The 23,590-nt window shown below is 44.7% G+C and overlaps 1 protein-coding gene across 3 annotated transcripts in view; it reads left to right on the top strand.

The window, feature by feature from the left end:
- The first annotated feature begins 11,887 nt into the window (after positions 1-11,887).
- The window catches only part of LOC307224991 (solute carrier organic anion transporter family member 1C1-like), a 36,304-nt gene continuing 24,601 nt past the window's right edge, over positions 11,888-23,590 (top strand). For all 3 annotated transcript variants that reach the window (XR_013842790.1, XM_079992513.1, XM_079992512.1), the window contains exon 1: positions 11,888-12,508. The gene's annotated coding sequence lies outside the window, so the exon portion shown is untranslated. The remainder of the gene's footprint in view (positions 12,509-23,590) is intronic.

Raw genomic sequence — 23,590 nt, forward strand, 5'->3', positions numbered from 1 at the left:
GAAGTTCTTCCTAATGTTTAGGTGGAATCTTCTTTCTTGTAGTTTGGATCCATTGCTCCGTGTCCGCTTCTCTGGAGCAGCAGAAAACAACCTTTCTCCCTCCTCTATGTGACATCCTTTTATATATTTGAACATGGCTATCATATCACCCCTTAACCTCCTCTTCTCCAGGCTAAACATGCCCAGCTCCCTTAGCTGTTCCTCATAAGGCATCGTTTCCAGGCCTTTGACCATTTTGGTTGCCCTCCTCTGGACACGTTCCAGTTTGTCAGGGAGGGAGAGTGTAATCTTGAGCAGAGGCACAGCCTATGTTTAAAGCACACCTGTGTGACTTCCCTCAAAGAATGCTGGGAGCTGTAATTCCCCCCCCCCCCGAACTACCATTCCCACAATTCTTTGAGGGAAGCCATGCACTTTAAATGTGCTTCCTATGACATGCATCCTCTCCAACTCTAATTCCACTGCCCCTTTTAGGATACAGTGGGACCTCGGAATTCGAACTTAATCCATTCTGGAAGTCCGTTCGACTTCCAAAATGTTTGGGAACCAAGGAGCGGAAGCTCCTGCAGCCAATCGGAAGCTGCGTCAAACATTTGGGTTCCAAAGAACGTTTGCAAACAGGAACACTCATTTCCGGGTTTGCGGCGTTCAGGAGCCAAAAGATTCGACTTGCAAGGCGTTTGCGAACCAAGGTACGACTGTACTGACCACAAGCAATCATAGCTTTGAGCGGGTCAATGCAATAATAATAATAATAATAATAATAATAATAATAATAATAACAATAATTTATTTATACCCCACCCATCCGGCTGGGTTTCCCCAGCCACTCTGGGCGGCTTCCAACAAAGTATTAAAATACAGTAGTCTGTTAAACATTAAAAGCTTCCCTAAAGAGGGCTGCCTTCAGATGTTTTGGGACTACAATTCCCATCATCCCTGACCACTGTTCCTGTTAGCTAGGGATGCATCTTGTCTCTTGCCCTTATCCTTTCGCCCCACCAGATGAACTGGCCCAAGCCCCGGGGGGGGGGGGGGGACTGCACACCTTTGTGCCACGTACGAAAAGGGCAGGGAGCCTCTCTCACATTTGATCCGGCAGTGGCGCATCGCCACACAGATGCAGTTTCTGTCAACCGCCCTGAGACCTCTGGGTATAGGGCGGTATATAAATTCAATATACACCATACACTCCTATGTTAGGAACATAAGAAGCTGCCTTCTACCAAGGCTGGCCATTGAGTCCATCTTCTATCTACCCTGAGAGGCAGTAGCTCTGAGAGGATACAGACGGCTGATATTCCCAGCCCTACCCAAAGATGCACAGGGCTGGACCTTCTTCATCCTAAGCCAGGCACCCCCAAACTCAGCCCTCCTGATGTTTTTCGGACTACAGCTCCCATCATCCCTAGCTAACAGGACCAGTGGTCAGGGATGATGGGAATTGTAGTCCCAAAAAAACATCTAAAGGGCTGAGTTTGGGGATGCCTGTTAAGCTAAGGGCTTGGTAAGCTAACAGTTCCTCTTGTCCTTTTGCTTTCCCCCAGGGAAAACTGCTCTTTAGCACTCTGTTGGAGCAAACAGCCACTTGGGTTTTCTCCAGATTGGTGTTTGCTCCAATATACCACTAAAGAGCAGGTTTTCCATGAGAAAGGAGCAGCACAAGGAGAAAACTGCTCAGACCCATTGCTTTCTAGGCATGGGACAAGCAGGCGCACAGATAAGCCCTAATGTTCTACTACTGAGCTGTGGCCATATCTTGCCATGAGTTCAAAAACTGCAAATGTAAAACAAAAAACAGAAAGTTGGCAAGAAAGGGGTTCTAGAGACGGGTGGACAAAATGGAGAATTATGAAGAATCGGAATCTTGAGCAAAAAAGAAAAAAAAGAAAAGGTAAAGGACCCTGGATGGTTAAGTCCACTCAAAGGCGACTATGGGGTGTAGCACTCATCTTGCTTTCAGGTCGAGGGACCCATCGTTTGTCTACAGACAGCTTTCCGGATCATGTGGCCAGCATGACTAAACCGCTTCTGGAGCAACGGGACACCGTGATGGAAACCAGAGCTCACAGAAACACCATTTACCTTCCTGTCGCAGTGGTACCTATTTATCTACTTGCACTGGCCTGCTTTTAAATTGCTATGTTGACAGGAACTGGGACACAGCAAAGGGAGCTCACTCCGTCGCGGGGATTCGAACCGCCAACCTTCCGATCGGAAAGCCCAAGTGGTTCAGTGATTTAGACCACAGCGTCACCCGCCTCCCTAGAGCGTAGATCCTGGAGCATGGAATGGGTCGCTGGCACCCAGGGCGGGACAAGTCTCTTTGCTGGCCAACGTCTAATCAAGGGAGTCTGTCCTTTAGTGAGCCAGTGTGGTGTAGTGGTTCAGAGTGGTAGACTCGTAATCTGGTGAATTGGGTTCGATTCCCCGCTCCTCCACATGCAGCTGCTGGGTGACCTTGGGCTAGTCACACTTCTCTGAAGTCTCCCAGCCTCATTCACCTCACAGAGTGTTTGTTGTGGGGGAGAAAGGGAAAGGAGATTGTTATCTGCTTTGGGACTCCTTAGGGTATTGATAAAGCAGGATATCAAATCCAAACTCTTCTTCTCTTCTGGAAGGCCTGGAAACGATGCCTTATGAGGAACGGCTAAGGGAGCTGGGCATGTATAGCCTGGAGAAGAGGAGGTTAAGGGGTGATATGATAGCCATGTTCAAATATATAAAAGGATGTCACATAGAGGAGGGAGAAAGGTTGTTTTCTGCTGCTCCAGAGAAGCGGACACGGAGCAATGGATCCAAACTCCAAGAAAGAAGATTCCACCTAAACATTAGGAAGAACTTCCTGACAGTAAGAGCTGTTTGACAGTGGAATTTGCTGCCAAGGAGTGTGGTGGAGTCTCCTTCTTTGGAGGTCTTTAAGCAGAGGCTTGACAACCATATGTCAGAAGTGCTCTGATGGTGTTTCCTGCTTAGCAGGGGGTTGGACTCGATGGCCCTTGTGGTCTCTTCCAACTCTATGATTCTATGATTCTATGATTCTATGATTCTTCTTCCAAACTAGTCCCAACCCTGGAAATAAGGCAGAGAAACATGAAGCCAGGAGCACTGCTGTGTCGCCCCACTCTCCTGTCCTTGCAGCAAGTGCAGCAAGGCGCTCTGGGCAATGCACATAATAATAATACTTCTCCAGGGCTCTGGGCAATGCACATAATAATAATAATAATGGGCTTCTCCAGCCACTCTGGGCGGCTTCCAACAGAATATTAAAATACAATAACCAATTAAACATTAAAAGCTTCCCTAAACAGGGCTGCCTTCTGGTCTTCTAAAAGTCTGGTAGTTGTTTTTCTCTTTGACATCTGGTGGGAGGGCGTTCCACAGGGCGGGCACCACTACCGAGAAGGCCCTCTGCCTGGTTCCCTGTAATTGGCTTCTCACAGCGAGAGAACCTCCAGAAGGCCCTCAGCACTGGACCTCAGTGTCCAGGCAGAACGATGGGGGTGGGGACACTCCTTCAGGTATACTGGACCCCCCAGGTATACCTGGGGGGCACCCTTGCCTCCACCCTCTTGGCTGGCCCATGGGCAGTGTGTGCCTGGGCATCCCTTTGCTGGCCACAAGGAGGAGGAGGCAACACTGCCCCAGCCCCAAAGGCCTGGCGTGGGCGCAGTTTGCTTCCCTGTGGCTCCAGTCTCGATGAGGAAGCTCATCATGGGGGCATCTTGTTGTGCCCCCTTGGAAATTTCCCCCCAGGGCCATGGTCCCCTGCCCCCATACTATGCCACTGATCTGAACTCATGTACTAGGAATCCATTTTAAAATATGAAGTTTGTCTAATCACTGTTCCGTATCAAAGTTTAGATGCCGTTGTTTAAGTGAGCAGAAATATATTGCCCATCTCATCCTGATGGATGGGGAAGCGGAACAATGCTGTTTGCAATGCATCTTTTCTATGGGCTCATTGTCCTGGCGCAGTTTTCTGGAAAGTTGGATCAACAGGTAGGACGGTTGCTACACATCGTTTACGCTTCGTGACCAAGCCTTGCCTCTGCAATACTGCGGACAAAGGCCATTCCTGTAGCCAACTCCTGCCTTGTTGCTTTTAAAACTTCAGAACTTAAAACATTCAGATTTTAAACACCTGATGCTGGCTTCACATTTTCAGTTTGGTCCACATTTGTTTGGCAGTGATAATGATGAGGAGACAATTCACTGTTAACCATTAAACATCTGTGAAGGAACCCAGGCTTCTATTTATCGGTCCCTTTCACTGACACTGTGCTGTGGGTTTAGCAGGGGATTAAACAGTAAGCAAATCAGTTATGTCACTGGTTTAAATGAGTTGATAATTTAACACATTTCTGAGGTGAGGGTGGCAAATGTTACATGGGTTCAGTTTCATGTCACTGAAGGTTTCTGAGGCTGCGCTAACACTTCTGTTTGCAGGGCACTCTCAGCGCTGGGGTTTTAATCTGTGTTCACACTTCCAAAACTCATATATATCCTTTACCTTGTTGTGAAATGCTTCTGTTTCATACCTTGTTTCACAAACCAGTTTCACACCAATTAGCATCCCTAATTCATCTCTGCCAAGGTGTGAACATGAGGCAAATGCCTCCTGGTGTGTACACAAACAGAAACAAATCGGTAGGCATTCATTTGATCTGTATTTTGATCATATTGTATGCCAATCAATCCCCCTGTGTCTGAGAGTTTTTCTTGTTGTTCCATGGCTATGCTTTGCAAAAAAATCCAATCTCACTCCCTGAACTGAAGCTCAGTTAAGCAACACCTCTCTTTGGATTTTCTGCACATCTGGTAAGATCCGATCCAGCTGGTAAGATCAGCAGCTGCGGAACACAAATGGTACACAGTAACATCAAAAATTGCAAAAGTACAGTGGTACCTCGGGTTACAGACATTTCAGGTTACAGACTCCGCTAACCCGCTAATGTGGGGGAGGAAGACAGTGCTCCTGAAGGTAGGAGTCTATCAATTGATGAAGATGACCATCCAAATGTCATAGACCAAATGGAGCAAACAGCACGCAGACCTAGTGGTGGGAGGAAAAAATCCTTAAATAAGAGACACGGGGGAATGATTAATGGACTTCAATGTCTGTACACTAATGCGCAAAGCATGGGTAATAAGCAAGATGAGCTTGAGCTCTTGGTACAGCAAACTAAATATGACATAATAGGCATCACTGAAACCTGGTGGGATAAGTCCCACGACTGGAATGTAATAATGGAGGGTTACAATCTATTTCAGAGAAACAGACCAGACAAGAAAGGAGGAGGAGTGGCGTTATATGTCAGGGATGTGTATACCTGTGAAGAGATCCAAGATTTAGAACCTCAAAGCCAAAGTGAGAGCGTTTGGGTCAAAATTAAGGGAGAGATGAATAACAGGGACGTCATTGTGGGAGTTTACTATAGATCCCCAAGCCAAACGGAGGACATAGATGATGCCTTCCTGGAACAGATGGCCAAGCATGCAAAAGGAAGGGAGATAGTAGTAATGGGGGACTTCAATTACCCTGATATTTGCTGGATGTCAAACTCAGCCAAGAGCATAAGGTCAAACAAATTCCTCACTGGCCTTGCAGACAACTTCATTGTCCAGAAAGTGGGAGAAGCAACAAGAGGAACAGCCATTTTAGATCTGGTCCTAACCAATGTTGATGACCTGGTTAGTGGGGTAGAAGTGGAAGGATCATTAGGCGCGAGTGATCATGCTCTTCTGAAGTTTACTATACAGCGGAAAGGAGCAGCCAAGCATACTAGGACTCAATTTCTTGACTTTAAGAAAGCCGACTTCATAAAACTTAGGGAAGTGCTGGGTGAGATCCCATGGACAGTAATACTAAAAGGAAAGGGAGTTCATGATGGCTGGGAGTTTGTTAAGAGGGAGATAGTAAAAGCACAACTTCAGGCAATACCAATGAGACGGAAACATGGAAGGTCCCTAAAGAAGCCAGGGTGGCTATCTAAAGAACTTTTAACTGAGTTAAGATTAAAAAAGGATGTGTACAAAAAATGGAAAAGGGGGGAAACCACCAAAGAGGAATTCAAACAAATAGCCAGCACGTGTAGACACAAAGTCAGAAAAGCTAAAGCACAGAATGAACTCAGGCTTGCTAGAGAGGTTAAAAGCAACAAAAAAGGCTTTTATGGGTATGTTCGTAGCAAAAGGAAGAACAAAGAAACAGTGGGGTCACTCAGAGGAGAAGATGGTGAAATGCAAACAGGGGACACAGAAAGGGCTGAACTCCTCAATGCCTTCTTTGCCTCAGTCTTCTCCGATAAAGAAAACAATGCTCGACCTGAAGAATTTGGAGCAAATGATTCAGCAGAGGAAACACAGCCCAGAATAACTAAGGAGATAGTACAAGAATACTTGGCTAGTTTAGATGTATTCAAGTCTCCAGGGCCAGATGAACTGCATCCAAGAGTATTAAAAGAACTGGCAGATGTGATCTCAGAACCACTGGCAGTCATCTTTGAGAATTCCTGGAGAACAGGCGAAGTCCCGGCAGACTGGAGGAGGGCAAATGTTGTCCCTATTTTCAAAAAGGGGAAAAGAGAGGACCCAAATAATTACCGCCCAGTCAGTCTGACATCAATACCAGGGAAGATTCTGGAGCAGATCATTAAGCAAACAGTTTGTGAGCACCTAGAAAGGAATACTGTGATCACCAATAGTCAGCATGGATTTCTGAAAAATAAGTCGTGTCAGACTAACCTGATCTCATTTTTTGACAGAATTACAAGCCTGGTAGATGAAGGGAATGCAGTGGATGTAGCCTACCTTGATTTCAGCAAGGCATTTGACAAGGTGCCCCATGATATTCTTGTAAAGAAGCTGGTAAAATGTGGACTCGACTATGCTACCACTCAGTGGATTTGTAACTGGCTGACTGACCGAACCCAAAGGGTGCTCATCAATGGTTCCTCTTCATCCTGGAGAAGAGTGACTAGTGGGGTGCCACAGGGTTCTGTCTTGGGCCCGGTCTTATTCAACATCTTTATCAACGACTTGGATGATGGACTCAAGGGCATCCTGATCAAATTTGCAGATGACACCAAACTGGGAGGGGTGGCTAACACCCCAGAGGACAGGATCACACTTCAAAATGACCTTGACAGATTAGAGAACTGGGCCAAAACAAACAAGATGAATTTTAATAGGGAGAAATGTAAAGTATTGCACTTGGGCAAAAAAAAAAAAAAAATGAGAGGCACAAATACAAGATGGGTGACACCTGGCTTGAGAGCAGTACATGTGAAAAGGATCTAGGAGTCTTGGTTGACCACAAACTTGACATGAGCCAACAGTGTGACGCAGCAGCTAAAAAAGCCAATGCAATTCTGGGCTGCATCAATAGGAGTATTGCATCTAGATCAAGGGAAGTAATAGTGCCACTGTATTCTGCTCTGGTCAGACCTCACCTGGAGTACTGTGTCCAGTTCTGGGCACCACAGTTCAAGAAGGACACTGACAAACTGGAACGTGTCCAGAGGAGGGCAACCAAAATGGTCAAAGGCCTGGAAACGATGCCTTATGAGGAACGGCTAAGGGAGCTGGGCATGTTTAGCCTGGAGAAGAGGAGGTTAAGGGGTGATATGATAGCCATGTTCAAATATATAAAAGGATGTCACATAGAGGAGGGAGAAAGGTTGTTTTCTGCTGCTCCGGAGAAGCGGACACGGAGCAATGGTTCCAAACTACAAGAAAGAAGATTCCACCTAAACATTAGGAAGAACTTCCTGACAGTAAGAGCTGTTTGACAGTGGAATTTGCTGCCAAGGAGTGTGGTGGAGTCTCCTTCTTTGGAGGTCTTTAAGCAGAGGCTTGACAACCATATGTCAGGAGTGCTCTGATGGTGTTTCCTGCTTGGCAGGGGGTTGGACTCGATGGCCCTTGTGGTCTCTTCCAACTCTATGATTCTATGATTCTAACCCAGAAATAGTACCTCGGGTTAAGAACTTTGCTTCAGGATGAGAACAGAAATTGTGCGGCGGCAGCGGGAGGCCCCATTAGCTAAAGTGGTACCTCAGGTTAAGAACAGTTTCAGGTTAAGAACGGACCTCCAGAATGAATTAAGTTCTTAACCCGATGTACCACTGTATTAGAAAATTTTTGCAAACTCTATTTTTCCTGTATTATATAATACAGGCTATGCACATGACACAAAACGTTATACAGTTACATATACAAATATCAATCTATTGATTTTGGGGTGACCTTTTTTCAAAAGATTTGGAAATGACAGTTCATTCCTTTGTTTTTAGGCAAAAGTTTATCTAACTAAGCTACAGGAACATGAGGTTGTACCAAAAAAAAAAAAAGTTATAAACCCTTTTCTACACACAGTGGCGTAGCGTGGGGGGTGCAGGGGGGGCCGGCTGCACCGGGCGCAACATCTGTGGGTTAGGGTTAGGGATAGGGTTAGGGGGCGCAAATCCAGGGTTAGGGGGCGCAAATTACTTGCCTTGCCCCGGGTGCTGACAACCCACGCTACGCCACTGTCTACACATGCCACTCGCAAGCCCCCATGCAGGCAAGCGAGTGCAAATCCACTTCAAGGACACATTCCAGCCAGTAAATGACAGTTACAGAGAGGGTGAAGCAGGAGCAGTAAGGGGTATAGCTGAGGAGGGGACTTGGGGGGGGGGGCAGGAGATCTCCAGCACCAGATAGAGGGGCTTGGGAAGTTGCATTCACACCCCAGGGCTCAGTTTCCCAATCCATGGCTTACTATCCAAAACAGACACAGGGAAGTCACGAAAGAGGTGGGGGCTGTTTAAGTGTGCAGCGACGCAGCAAGAATGCTTCTAGCCCAGAGATGGAAAGATGGAGAATTACTGACCAGAGAAGAGTGGCAGACGAAACTGATGGAGTATGCAGAAATGGCAAGACTGACAGGAAAGATCAGAAACCAGGTAGACAAAGTATTCTTAAAAGACTGGAATAACTTTTTAATATATTTCAAAGACCACAGTTGAAATCATTGGCAGGGATAACAATGACACTAGTAAAGTGAAATGAACTTTGGTTAATGTTATATATATGATTATATAGTAGACTGATAACGGTAAAAGATGCAGGAAGAAAGGTTAAACTTTTTGAAATGGAACCTGTGGAGGGAGGGAAGGAGGTCTGAAGGTTCAAAAGAATCTTCTTTTATTTTTATGTTTTGGAACAATTATGGCAATTGAATAACTTTATGTAAAATCAATAAAAATTTATTTAAAAAAGGAAAGAAAGAAAGAAAGAAAGAAAGAAAGAAAGAAAGAAAGAAAGAAAGAAAGAAAGAAAGAGGTGGGGCTGGGGAGAGGGGGGGGGACAATGACCCACCTCCCCATTATACCTTCTGAAACTGGCCCTGCAGATAATTCTTCCTTCCAAAAAAATCCAACTGCCGACACATCAGATTAAACCATAATAAGGGAAGAGCTCTTTTCAATGGGTTGTAAGCGATTTGATAAGATAATAACCCAAACAATGCTGGTATTTGAACATGGCAAATCCTGGCGCAGTTTTATTGCTATGTATGACAGGCAAGACTCTGCTTCCCCCTCCCTTTTGTTCAGCATCTGTCTGGAGCCACTGGCGTTGTAAGGGGTTAGGGCGTACGACTAGGATCCAGACATCCAGGGTTCAAACCCTCACTTGGTCATGAATTTCACTGGGTGACCCTGCCTAACCCACTTTGCAGGGTTGTTGTGGAGATTAAATTGGGGTGGGACCACGTACTCAACTTTGAGCTCATTGGAGAGAGAAAGGTGCTTTATAAATGCAATAAATAAATAAATCTGGAACAAGGGGCCATCACAATGCATACATCCATAGCTGTTTCTCTGGGTCATCTAAATCTGTGCAGACCCTGGAGCGGTACTTGCACCCGCCCAGTAATGGGCTGGATACAGAACAATCAACTGAGGCGAAAGCCTAACAAGCTGTGTCTCACACACACCAGGGATTGACCTCAGGAACTAGGAGCCCAGCCTTAGGAGATAAAAATCTCTCATGAAAGGGGAGGGTTGGACCGCCAGCCAAGCCGAAACAAACCACAATAAGCACAGAGAAACCGACTTGATCCTGAGAAGAGGGTGGGCAGCGGTCCAAAATCAATATCACAAGGAATTCAGTGACAAGGGAGGTATTAGCTTCAAGTGGAGGGCTGTGTTTTTCCCAACACTGGAGAAGGCTCAAGAGGAGAACCTCATACATTCTGCCCTCCCAGGCCACACCTGAAAAACAGCTGCAGGTAATGAAAGAGAGTAATCTACTTGATTACTCTCAAGTAGGCATCTCTCACACAAGTCGCATGCTGACTCCATGTCTGCAGACACATGCCCTTCAGCCTGGGCGTTTGAGGGGCCTTCTCAAGAACTGTGGCCCAACTCCACCTCCTGATCTGAGGGTGTCAGGAGTTCTTCAGCAGGAGCACTCATCCAGGATATACTCAGGAGGTCATGTCTAACTCCTCCAGACCCTTGCCCTGTGAGGTGTCCGGTTTGTCCTTGGAGGACTCCAGACCAAGGCTAGGTGTGATGATGATCATGACGACAAATATTAATGATACAGTGGTACCTCGGGTTAATTCGTTCCGGAGGTCTGTTCTTAACCTGAAACTGTTCTTAACCTGAAGCACAACTTTAGCTAATGGGGCCTCCCGCTGCCGCCGCGCCTCCGGAGCACGATTTCTGTTCTCATCCTGAAGCAAAGTTCTTAACCTGAAGCACTATTTCTGGGTTAGTGGAGTCTGTAACCTGAAGCGTATGTAATCTGAAGTGTATGTAGCCCAATGTACCACTGTATTAAGTTAATACCCCTGAACTACAGCCCTTCCCCAAAATTATTGGGAGTGGGAACAGCTGTGTTCTCTAAAGTGGTGTGAATAAAATATACATAGGGACGTAGGCAACTGTCACATCCCAGGTCCCTGTACCTCATAGACCCCTGAGGGTCATCTAGTCCAACCCCTGGCAATGCAGGAATCTCAGTACAGTGGTATCTCGGGTTACAGATGCTTCAGGTTACAGACTCCGCTAACCCAGAAATAGTACCTCGGGTTAAGAAATCGTGCTCTGGCGGTGTGGCGGCAGCAGGAGGCCCCATTAGCTCAAGTGGTACCTCAGGTTAAGGACAGTTTCAGGTTATGAACGGACCTCCAGGACAAATTACGTTCTTAACCTAACCTAAGAGCCAATGTGGTGTAGTGGTTAAGAGCGGTAGTCTCGTAATCTGGGGAACCGGGTTCGCGTCTCCACTCCTCCACATGCAGCTGCTGGGTGACCTTGGGCCAGTCACACTTCTCTAAAGTCTCTCAGCCCCACTCACCTCACAGAGTGTTTGTTGTGGGGGAGGAAGGGAAAGGAGAATGTTAGCTGCTTTGAGACTCCTGAAGGGGAGTGAAAGGCGGGATATCAAATCCAACTCTTCTTCTTCTAACCTGAGGTACCCCTGTATTGACTTACACTGACTGGCAGTGGCTCTTCAGGGGCTTCAGACGGGGCCTTCCCTGCTCTGCTGGGGATCAAACAGCGGACCTTCTGCATGCCAAGCAGCTGTTCTGCCACTCAACTGCCACCCTTCGATTCCCACATTACCGAGGGTTGGGCTAGATGACCGCTGGGGTCCCTTCTAACCCTACAATTCTACGGTTCCATTCTCTCCACCTGCTTCTCTTTCCGATAGGGTTCGGCTGAACGGCACAGCTTGCTTTGAGGTCCTTGGCAGGCATCTCGCAAGCCACAATTGGGTCACAAGGGCAGCGTGTTAAAACACGCCTGAGAGAAGGCTGTGCCTTGTTGCTGCTTCAGATACAATTTAGTAAGCTTCATCTTACAAGCCGCAATTGATTCATGTGAGCAAGAAGGCATGCCTGCATCTCTCCTGAAACCACATGACCTCTGGCTCGCAATGTACTCTAGCAGTGCGATATGCTCCCCAAACTCTAGACGTGAGTCTTTCTGCAATAACTTCTGCCTACTTAAATTTTGTTTGCTCGTTTTTTTCTTCTCTGGCCTCCAGCCAGGGTGAGGAATACACCCGTTTGCTGTGGATTTCATGAGACGATCACCTGTTTTTGTAGAGGGAACAGTTCCACCTTCTCTTCCACCTGATGACTGAAGAACTTCCAGGATCCCACCCCTCCTTCCCTGCCTTCTCTTCTCCTTTCCTTTTTCAAAAAAGAAAGGAAACCTTGAAAACATGTGGTTTCTTTGGAATAACTCGGCTTGCTAACTTTGTGGGCAACTTGCCAGTTTAGCAGCCGTGCGATAATCTGCAGTTCATTTAAGCAAGCAGCAGCAACAATAACAGAAAATGCCTTTGCGTTGGTGGTTATAGGGGAATTTGGGAAGCCAGCCGTGTTGCAACACAGTGGGCCGGTCTCCACCTTTTAAAGGAGGTCGGTCCCTGACAGTGACGTCGAGCTCTCTCCTCCTTGCTCCAGAAGCAACAAGGAACATTGCTTGACTGACCAGGGGTCCAAGTAAGTTCTCTCTCTCTCTGCTTCTGCCCAGCTCTCTCTTTTGCTTCCATTTAATGCTCTGACACTTTGAGGAATGTGTTGCTGAGCAAATGCACGATGACCTCTTGACTGAGCTTCGCTTTAAGTGCACAGGGGGCTGTTGTTCTTTCCATCCTGCAAAAGCCTCTTTTTTTAGCACGCTCATGAATTGTGACTTGTTCAGGCCTCTCGGCCACTGTTTGTTGTCTTATTTTTAAATGCCTATTTTTATGTTACTTGCTCAGCAGGGGCAGAACCCTTGCTTTGCATGGAGAAGGTCCCAGGTTGAGTTCTCAGAGACCCTCTGCCAGTCAGTGCAAGCTATATAGAGCTGGGTGTTCTCTGTCTAAGGGAGCTCCCCATGTTCTTTGGAGGGAAAGACCTGTAGCTCAGTGAGAGAGAATGCAGGAGATCCTAGATTCAATCCCTGACACCTCCAGCTATGACTGGGAATGTCCCCTGCTGGAAACCCTGGAGAGATGCTGCCAGTCAGTGTGGACAATACTGAGTTAGGTGGACCAATGGTCTGAGTCAGGATAAGGCAGCTTCCTTTGTCATGAATATCGATGCAAACTAGAACTGCTCCAGTTTCCAGTCTGTTCAGTTCAAAACGTAGGGGCTTATCTTTGAACCTGAGACCCAGAGACCTGCCAGCTGTGCTGAGGAATTGCAATTCTGTGGATAGAAATGCACAAATTTGCAGATCCGGGATGGAATCATTCTTCAGATTTTGCATTTGTTTGCACTTTCTGATGCAGTTTTTGGTGGGAAGGCATGCGCACAAAAATGAGAAAAATAAATAGGCAACGTTTTGGAGAAAAGAAGGAGAAAAACCGGCTGAGTTCTGTTGGCCAATCCCCTTTAAATCATGCAGGATTATTCATTGACTGATAATCTCTAGATTCAGGGGGCAGAATGACCCTGGAACCTGATAGTTGGGGCACTGGCATGATCAGGTAAGGACTTTGGGGCAGATGTCCAGAGTCCAGCACAATGAGTAGGAAGGCCACCAAATTAATTGGTTCTGGTTTACCACTTTTTGGAGTAAGTTAAAAAACAACAACCCATCTAAATCAGGGGCATGAAACCATGCAGTTCAAAGTTTGGAATCATAAAGCAAAGAGGGGAGGAGAGAAAGGAAACCGAAGGTGGTTGAACCAGCCTTGCGCCAGGCAGATGTAGGGCAGAGCAGTATTTTATTTCCTATTTATTGATTTCATGAGATTTGTATCCCGCTAGATTGTAAAACCGACCAACCGCAAAGCAAAAAGAATAGAGCAATATTATTAACTGAAACAATCAAAACATTCAAATAATTAAAACCAGCAATAAACTAAAAACACATCAGCACTGTAAATATCTAGATAGGTTTGTCTAAACCAAAAAGTTTTTAGCAGGCACCAAAAAGAATACAGTGAAGGCTCCTGCCTACTATCAAGTGGCAGTGAGTTCCAAAGTGCTGCTAGGCTAAAAGATGGGTTTCTTATACAGTGGTACCTCAGGTTACATACGCTTCAGGTTACATATGCTTCAGGTTACACACTCCAGTAACCTAGAAATAGTGCTTCAGGTTAAGAACTTTGCTTCAGGATAAGAACAGAAATCCTGGCAATGCAGGAATCTCAGTACAGTGGTATCTCGGGTTACAGACGCTTCAGGTTACAGATGCTTCAGGTTACAGACTCCTCTAACCCAGAAATAGTACCTCGGGTTCAGAAATCAGGCTCTGGCGGCGCGGCGGCAGCAGGAGGCCCCATTAGCTAAAGTGGTGCTTCAGGTTAAGAACAGTTTCAGGTTAAGTACGGACCTCTGGAACGAATTAAGTACTTAACCCAAGGTACCACTGTAGTACAAAGTGACTTTTGAACTCCTATCCCTTCCCAGGGATTGTGTGCAGTGGTGTCCATTGGGAGGACACCAGTAGGTGGAGCCAGAACCAATGAGAAGAGAAGCCAACTGATTTTAGTTTTGTCTCCATCCTCCTCGCCTGCTGAGTTCTGCAGAGGGCAATCTGCAGGGGGCAGGACCCCATCCCTGGACTTGCTGAAAGTAAGAAGGCAGGCAGCAGTTGGTGGGGCAGAACCTTGTTCACCCAAGTAGTCCAGCCTCCATGCAATGATTTCCTCACTACTGGCAATGGCGGAAGAGATATTCACTATGACAGCTCCAGGGTTGCTGTGGTTTCCTTCTTGATTTGAAGGCAGGTTTAGGGGAAGTTATAGGTACTTTATAGAATCATAGAATTGCATTTTTGGAAGGGACCCCATTGGTCATCTAGCCCAACCTCCTGCAATGCAGGAATATTTTGCCCAACATGGGACTCGAACCCCTGGCCGTGAGCTTAAGAGTCTCATACTCTACCAACTATCTGCTTAATTTCTTTCTCTGCATCCAAGGAGGGAGGTCTAATGCTACATTTGGCCCTTGCGACACCCTCTCAGGAACCATGGGTTGAGTTACCTAGATGTATCACCATTTGTAAAGCACTCACATGATTATTTGATTAAGCGGTATACAAATCTTGCTTGTGTTTGGGTATTGCTTGCTGGCTTCCCACAGGCAATTGGTTTGTTATTGTGAAAACAGGATGCTGGACTAGATTGGAGCACTGGCCTGATCCAGCAGGGGTTTTCTTATTTCTTATTTTCTTACCAAAGTGCTGCACCAATAAGTACAAAATAACCCCTCTGCAGCACCACAAATCCAACTCAATGGTGTAATGTTGGAAAATGTCAATCACTTCTCCTACCTAGGCAGTTATCTTTCCACTAGAGCCAACATTGATGGTGAAATCCAGTGTCACCTGAGCTCTGTGAGTGCGGCTTTCTCCTGATTGAAGTGCAGAGTGTTTGAGGACCAGGACATTCGTAGGGAAACCAAAATGCTTGTTTACAAAGCTGAAGTACTGCCAACCTTACTATATGCTTGTGAAACATGGACCACTTATAAATGCCATCTCCAACTCCTCGACAGATTCCATCAACAGTGTCTGTTGAATTTTACACATTACTTGGGAAGACAGGTGAACTAATATCAGTGTACTGGAAGAGGCAAAGATCACCAGTGTTGAAGCAATGATTCTTCAACATCAACTTCGTTGGACTGGTCATGTTGTGCGGATACCTGATGATTGTCTTCCAAAGCAACTATGTAGCACCCTGCTTGTGGTTAACGCTTAGCTGGAATGAAATATTCAACGCAGCAATAGAGAAATTAAAATAATAATTTATTTGTCAGACAAATAAATATGAGGCACAGTGGTATATGGTTACCAAGCTCTGGCCTGGCCTCCTGCCATTCTGGCCAGCACTTATATTTCCTTAATCCAGCCCCCTTGCTCCTCCTGTGGCTGCCTCTGTCCAATCAGCCTGGTTGAAATTCCTATTGGCTGTTTGCTAGAACCAATCACAAAAGATACACCCATTTCCTCTTGTCCTTTTATGGGAAACAAAAAGATATATATTCTTCTATCTATAAATGACAAATAAGTAGTAATATATCTTACATGTGTCTCAACAAGGAACCTTAATTACCAGCTCACCTCGCCCTATTGCCCTCCAAAACAAATGGTTTAATCTCAAATTTTTATCTTAAACAGATGTCAAGGATCTTGAGTTCACATCATCATTGAAAGATCTCCTTCTCTTGAAGGTCTTTAAACAGATAACCATATGTGTGCTCTAATGATGTTTCCTGCTTGGCAGGGGGGCTGGGCTGGTGGCTGATGGCCCCTGTGATCTCTTCCAACTATATGAAATAAGAATCTAGCATAAGGATTTAACATTTCTTAGCTTCTAATTCCTTTGCATAATTACATTTAAGCCAATATATTTAATACATAACATAGATAGCCTTTTAGAAGAATAAACCTTTTCAAAGTAAAAAAGGAAGGAACAGTTTCCAGCCTCAAAATAAGATAGAAAGAAAACCTCTCTTCTCCAGCCAAGCCAGTTGCCTTTTTCACTGCTCTTGACCTTTCAACCTTAGGAAAATATGGCTCACGTTTAATGGGAGGCACATGGTTTTATTTTACTATTTATCCACTCTTAATTATGTTTATCTCTTTTTTTATCTTCTGTAATATGAAGGGTCAGTGTAACCTTGGCTGTCAGCCTGTAATTCCCTTTCACTTTGAGAATTGTTTTCTGCTATAAATCAGGGGGCCCCCTTGTCCAGGAGAATAAACATCTTGCCAAGGTAGCTGGTCTTCTGCCTGGCATGAACATTTGAAAATCTTTAAGCTCATTTTAAAATACAGGCCCTGATCAAGCCTTAATAAAAATGCAGGCTATGATTAGATGCCTCAACTACAGTGGTGCGTCGCAAGACAAAATTAATCCATTCCGTGAGGCTCTTCGTATAGCGGTTTTTTCGTCTTGCGAAGCAAGCCCATTGACAGTTTAGCGGATTAGCACTATTAGCGGTTTAGCGGCTTTTAGCGATCAGCTGTTAAGCGGCTTATCAGCGGATCAGCTGATAAGCGGCTTAGCGGCTTAGGAAAAGGGGGGGGGGAGGGGAAAAAACCCACAGGAACCCGCAAGACATTTTCATCTTGCGAAGCAAGCCCATAGGGAATTTTGTTTTGTGAAGCGCCTCCAAAACGGAAAACCCTTTCGTCTAGCGGGTTTTCCGTCTTGCGAGGCGTTCGTCTTGCAGGGCACCACTGTACTCTATTCTGAACTTAAAAATGGAAAGTGTAATGCTGGTGGTCAACAAAAGAGGTTTAAAGACTGTCTCAAGGCAAATCTAAAGAAATGTAGTATAAACACTGACAACTGGGAAACACTGGCCTGCGAGCGCTCCAGTTGGAGAACAGCCTTTACCAAAGGTATCATGGGCTTTGAAGACACTCAAACTCAGGACGCAAGGGAGAAATGTGCTAGGAGGGAGAAGGAACACTTGGCAAGTCCACACCATGATCAACTCCCACCCAGAAACCAAGGTCCCCACTGTGGAAGGATGTGTGGATCCAGAATTGGCCTCCACAGTCACTTACGGACTCATTGTTAAAACTGTGTTTATGGAAGACAATCTTACTCGGCTATGAGTGATCACCAAAGAAAGAAAGAAGACGCTAAATAAGAATAAGGAAATAATATTATTGACAGGGGGAAGCGAGCAGCAATGGGAACTCTCACTTCATTTAGAGAAAAAAATAGAAACTGCTTAATTGATCAAACCAACAAACCAACTTCTAAGTGGTTGACATAAACCAATTATTAATAATACACAAATGCACAAATAATACACAAATATTTAAAACAAGCATAAAGAGCTAAATTATAACACTTGCCTTTGTGCCCTCCTTGTGGGAGCCCCAGAGGCATTTGGATGGTCATTATTGGAAACTGGATTAGAAGGGCATTTTGTCTCATTTAGCTGCAGTTTTATAAGTGCAAGAGGTTCCTCCTTGTTTTTTCCCCTCCACACCATTCATGATATTTATAGAGATTTTTAGAACTTGACAATTGGATGAAGAGGAAGAATGACTTACAAGGCATGTTGGAGAATTCTGAAGAAAATAGAAAGGGAAGTAGATGTTGGCTTATTCTCTCTGAAGGCCGCCCTGTTTAGGGAAGCTTTTAATGTTTAATAGGTTATTGTATTTTAATATTCTGTTGGAAGCCGCCCAGAGTGGCTGGGGAAACCCAGCCTGATGGGCGGGGTATAAATAAGTTGTTGTTGTTGTTGTTACCAGAGCAGAAATCAGTGCAGGGAATATGAACAGTATTTTCTGTGGTGTTGCTTTTAGTCTGCAAACGGTACAGAGTTGATTGTGTTCCCCAACCCAACCCGACCCCAGATCTGCATTGTACTTCCTTTGCGTTGTGTTGGAAGGGGTGCAATAACACAAAGACAATGTAACTTGCACAAATCGAGCCATTTTGCCATAGTGGACAGCGAGATTAAGAATGCAGGTTTTTTGCCTAAGACGAACTGCAGTAAAATGGAAACGGCGCTGAATGCAATGAGAACATGGTGGAATGGAAACATGCCTGCTTAGGAGACTACATGCAAGTCCTAGCAATGGTCATTTGGGTCATCCCATTCACACACGCAAGCTATTTCACAATGCAGTGGCTAACCTGCATGTGGAAAGCTGGTCTTTTTAAAAATAATAATAATATTTTATTACTTTTAAAGCTTACAGAAAAGAAAGAAGAGAAAGAAAACAAAAAAGAGAAAAAACAACACAATACAATATATAAACAATACAAAACACAACCTTAACACATTAAACTAAACACAATAAACAAAACAAAGCAAAACAAAAACAATTTAAAAACATACATCATACCTTTTCCATACTCTATCTTTCATTCCCTTGTTTCATCAACCTCCTCTCACCTCCCTCTTTGTATTCCACTTCCATTAATTGTTTCAGCAATTCCTTTCCATCTTTCTCTATTTTCTATCATATAGATGTCTTAACATATTTTTAATCTTATTTCCATTAAAACTAGTATACTTATTTAAACTTAACTCCTCATAACATTTCTAGTAAGGCCATAAAATTTCATTCCAACATTTTTCTATCACTCATTAATTTTACAATATTTATATATATAGTTTTTAAATTTTCCAGTCCTCTTCCACCATCTCCTCTCCCCGGTCTCGGACTCTGCCAGTCACTTCCGTCAACTCCATACAGTCCATCAACCTGGAGATCTTATGTCCGAGGCTCTTAACTCTTTTCCAAGACCTTTCTGCAGGTCTTCTTCATATTCTTTGATGCTATAGAGCAGATCTCGGGAAAACTCCGACCTAACAATACTTTTGTTCCTTCTCGACAGGTCAGCCAAATTTCCATAGTTAAAGCTAAAATCCATGAAGTATTTCAGGACATGTTTCAAGATTCCTCCAAATCCAAAGGCCCCCGGAACTCCAGTCTCCTCCTGGCCCAAGTCCATGTCCCAAAAGTCAGTTAATCCCTGCATGGAGGGATCTTTCCAGCTTTCCTTCTCCAGTCCAAGTCAGGCTCTGATCCTCAAAATCTGACTTTTTCTAGATTCAGTCATAAAAGGCCTCAACTTATAGTCCTCAATTTGCCTCTGTAAGGCTGAGGCTCCCACTTGTATTACTTTAGGTTCGACAACAACAACTTTCTCCTTCTCCTCCACATTTTGTTCTGCTAAAGTAAATTCCTGTAGCAAATCCTGAATGATTTCTGTATTGGTGCTCACTTTTTGTCCCAAATTAATCTCTTTTTGTCCCAAATTGTCAATTTTAGTAGCCATAACATCCGTCTTTTTGTGAAGCTGTTCCAGCGAATAGCTTATCTTGCATAATGCAGTCACTAAAGCTTCTCTTGTCGACATTCTTAAATGGTCCAAGGTCAATCCCTGATTCTCACAGTTCTTATCCTGCAGCTGGAGATTCCACTCTTGTAACAGTTTCAAAAGCTTCCTCTAGAGGGAAACAGTCTCCACTTGTATCAATCCTTTCAAGCACAGTTCCAAAAGTAAAGTTAGTTTCAATATTCAGTTACTTTTCCTCCTTTTTAAATGCAGAAGAGGGCAATGGGAACAATATATTTCTCTTATTTAACTAGCTGTCAACATGTTTTATTCACAGTCAATGAACTCTCCCAAAACATCAATCTACTGGCAGCCCGTTACCAGGTTCAGAGCAGTGGTAATTTAATTTTTATCACTCTCTCCTGCAGGCTTACACGATCCAAAACTTCCCCCCTTCTTCTCCTGCTTCCAAGGGGGGTTTAATGATTTTAATTGATGGAAGTTTAATCCTTTACATACGACTTTCCAAGACCTTAGCTTGCAGCTTCTTTGCTTCAATCTATTTACAAAAGGGGAAGGCGGACTTCCTGTTTGAAACCTTCCCGTTTCGGTACCAAATTAAGACTTTTGTAAATCCAATTTTCCGTTCTACTCACGGGTAGTTGTTTAGATTCAAATTGTCCATAGGAAAAAGTCAGCGCTCTCCGGCAACAGCAATGCCACTTCCCTCCGTGAAAAAAGCAGTCAATTCGAAGCACGTGGAAAGCTGGTCTTGGCTTAGGCAGAAAAACATTTGTTTTGATCCAGCAAAGCCTTTGAGGCTGTAGTATACATGTGTGAGCGCAGGCCCACCTAGCTCTTGGCTGCAGTAACTTTCGCATCCCCTATTTAATCCCGCTTGCACAAACGCTTTGCTTGTGCATGAAAACGTAGACAGGTTTTAGGATCTGAAGCAGTGACTTGCCCCAGGCAGCTTGTAAGAATTGGCTTGATAGCATACACCAAGTGCAGCCTTCCAGATTTTGCTGGACTCCTCAACTTCCATCACCCCCAGCCAGCATGGCCAGGGATGATTGGAAATGGAGTCCAGCAATATCTGGCACCCTCATTGGAGGAGCGGGGAAGTGAACCCGGTTCACCAGATTACAAGTCCACCACTCTTAACCACTACACCACACTGGCTCTCCACATCAGTCTCTATCTAGCTCAGTCCTTCTATACTGACCGGCAGTACCGTCCAGGATTTCTGTCAGGGAACTCTCCTCTCCCTCCTTGGAGATGCCATGGAGTGAGCTGGGCACATTTTGCATGCAAAGCACATCCTCTGCCTCCTAAAGAGATACCCACCCCTTATTATTTGCATCTAGGGCTGTAAGGTACACTGCATCTGAATGAGGAGGTTCTACCTAGGACCCACGTACCTACCTGGTATGCCCCGCAGAGGACCTTAAGGTCCACAAATGACAACACTTTGGAGGTCCCAAGTCGCAAGGTGGTTAGATTGGTCTCAACTAGGGCCAGGGCCTTTTCAGTACAGGCCCCGACTTGGTGGAACGCTCTGTCACAAGAGACTAGGGCCCTGCGGGACTTGACATCTTTCTGCAGGGCCTGCAAGACAGAGCTGTTCCACCTGGCCTTTGGTTTGGACTCAGTCTGACCCTTATGTTTCTCTCCCCTTATGGTTTTGATCTGTGGGCTACTTTTAAAATGAGGCTGCATTTTAAATTGTATTTTAACCTGTATTTTAAATTGGTTCCCCCCCCCCCCATTACATTTTTATTGTAATTTTACTGGTGTTAGCCGCCCTGAGCCCGGCTCTGGCTGAGGAGGGCAGGGTATAAATAAAATTATTTATTATTATTAATTATTATTATTATTATTATTATTATTATTATTATTACCGAGTAAGACGTTTTGCTGCCACTGGGCTGGCAGCTGAATCTTTCTGGCAAGATGGGGACATTCTCCACCGCACCTGAAGCAAAATGCTAGTTTTTTGTTGTTTAGTCGTTTAGACTCTTTGTGACCCCATGGACCAGAGCACGCCAGGCACTCCTGTCTTCCACTGCCTCCTGCAGTTTGTTCAAACTCATGCTGGTAGCTTTGAGAACACTGTCCAACCCTCTCGTCCTCTGCTGTCCCCTTCTCCTTGTGCCCTCCATCTTTCCCAACATCAGGGAAGTCTTCTCTTCTCATGAGGTGGCCAAAGTCTTGGAGCCTCAGCTTCAGGATCTGTCCTTCCAGTGAGCACTCAGGGCTGATTTCCTTCAGAATGGAGAGGTTTGATCTTCTTGCAGTCCATGGGACTCTCAGGAGTCTCCTCCAGTGCCATAACTCAAAAGCATTAATTCTTCGGTGATCAGCCTTCTTTATGGTCCAGCTCTCACTTCCATGCATCACTACTGGGAAAACCATAGCTTTAACTATACGGGGGGAACAGACCGACCATATGACATTCACACCTCTGTTTTCCTACAGAGGAACATCTTGGGGTGGGGGCACTCAGGAAGAACAGTAGCGGGGGCTGCCACCCACACTCCTCAGCATCTTCTGCTAAAGGCAGGTCACTTCACTTTGGCTAATGGTAGGGGAGGCCCTGGTTATCATGATCCTGAGCCGATCTAATCCCTCCCAGTCCCATCCCATGGAGAGATAAAACAGTCGCTCTGCAAATCGCCCTTCTGAGTTGCTGCAAGGGTCAGGGCACTTTGCACACGGTGCTGTTATGGGAATGACTGTGGGTGTTCCCTGGTGAGAGCAGGGAGGTCCAGGGGTGGGGAGAGCTAGCTTTTCCTTCTTTTTAGCCTGAGCTTCATTTGAGAGCGAGAGCAGCAGAGGAGAGAGCAATACTACTCCCTATAAATACATGCTTGGCATAATTAGTAGGTAGAAGTGGTTCTCGCTGAAATTTCTGTATTTCGGGTCTATGTTATTCCCCACATGTTTTCTGCTTTGGTTTCTATTTACGTTTAAAGAGATACTTATATAATTGTAATCTGTGGGACTTTTAAAATGTGGATTCCTTTGCTTGTACTTTGTGTATTATTTGTGATTTTCTTTTTAGGGTGTTGCAAATCCTCTCAGAGATTTTCTGTGCAATATGGAGCAGATTCCTAAATAAAGAATCCTGCTTTTCTAGTAATAATAATAATAATAATAATAATAATAATAATAATAACCCATCCAAGTCAGCAGTCATCATATAACATCTTGCGTCAGTTGTTACTATTTGTTAGATGTAGCTTGTGTTTTTAGTTGTGATAATATTTTGTTTGCTTTTGAAACGTTTAGAGTTTGTTTAATTTTTTTAAAAAATACTGAGTTCCTTTGGAAGGAAGGGCTGGACAAAAATCTAACGAAACAGAAGTCCTGAAGAGTTCTGTGAAGCATCTGAACCTTGCCAATTTTTTAATTTTTTATCTTGAGCAGAATTCGAGTGCATTCCTGCCCTCTGCCGAAATGCAGTGACAATTGTGCTGTCAAGCCATTCAAACAAGGGGAGGAAGGAATTGAAATGGGAAGAAAAGGAGGGCTGGTCAAAATGTTTAAAAATAAAAAATTAAAAAATTTTAAGAGGTCAGATTCCCTGGCTGGTTAATCATCAGCAGGAGATAAAGTGATCCAAAGTGTGTTTGCTCTGCATTGCAAGTGAAGTTTGTTTAGAGATCTTGAGCAGGGCTTGCTTAAAAGGTTAAAACTCTTGCATACAAAATGCTGACGTGGCTGAAATTTGAAGGCACAGAACTGTGAAGTCAGGCCTTTTTTGGCTACAAGCAGAATTATAAATAGTTGTTTTTTTTAAGAGATCTACTTGGCAACAGGAGCT

Source organism: Podarcis cretensis (genome assembly GCF_951804945.1).
Source record: "Podarcis cretensis genome assembly, chromosome: 10".
Lineage (NCBI taxonomy): Eukaryota > Metazoa > Chordata > Lepidosauria > Squamata > Lacertidae > Podarcis > Podarcis cretensis.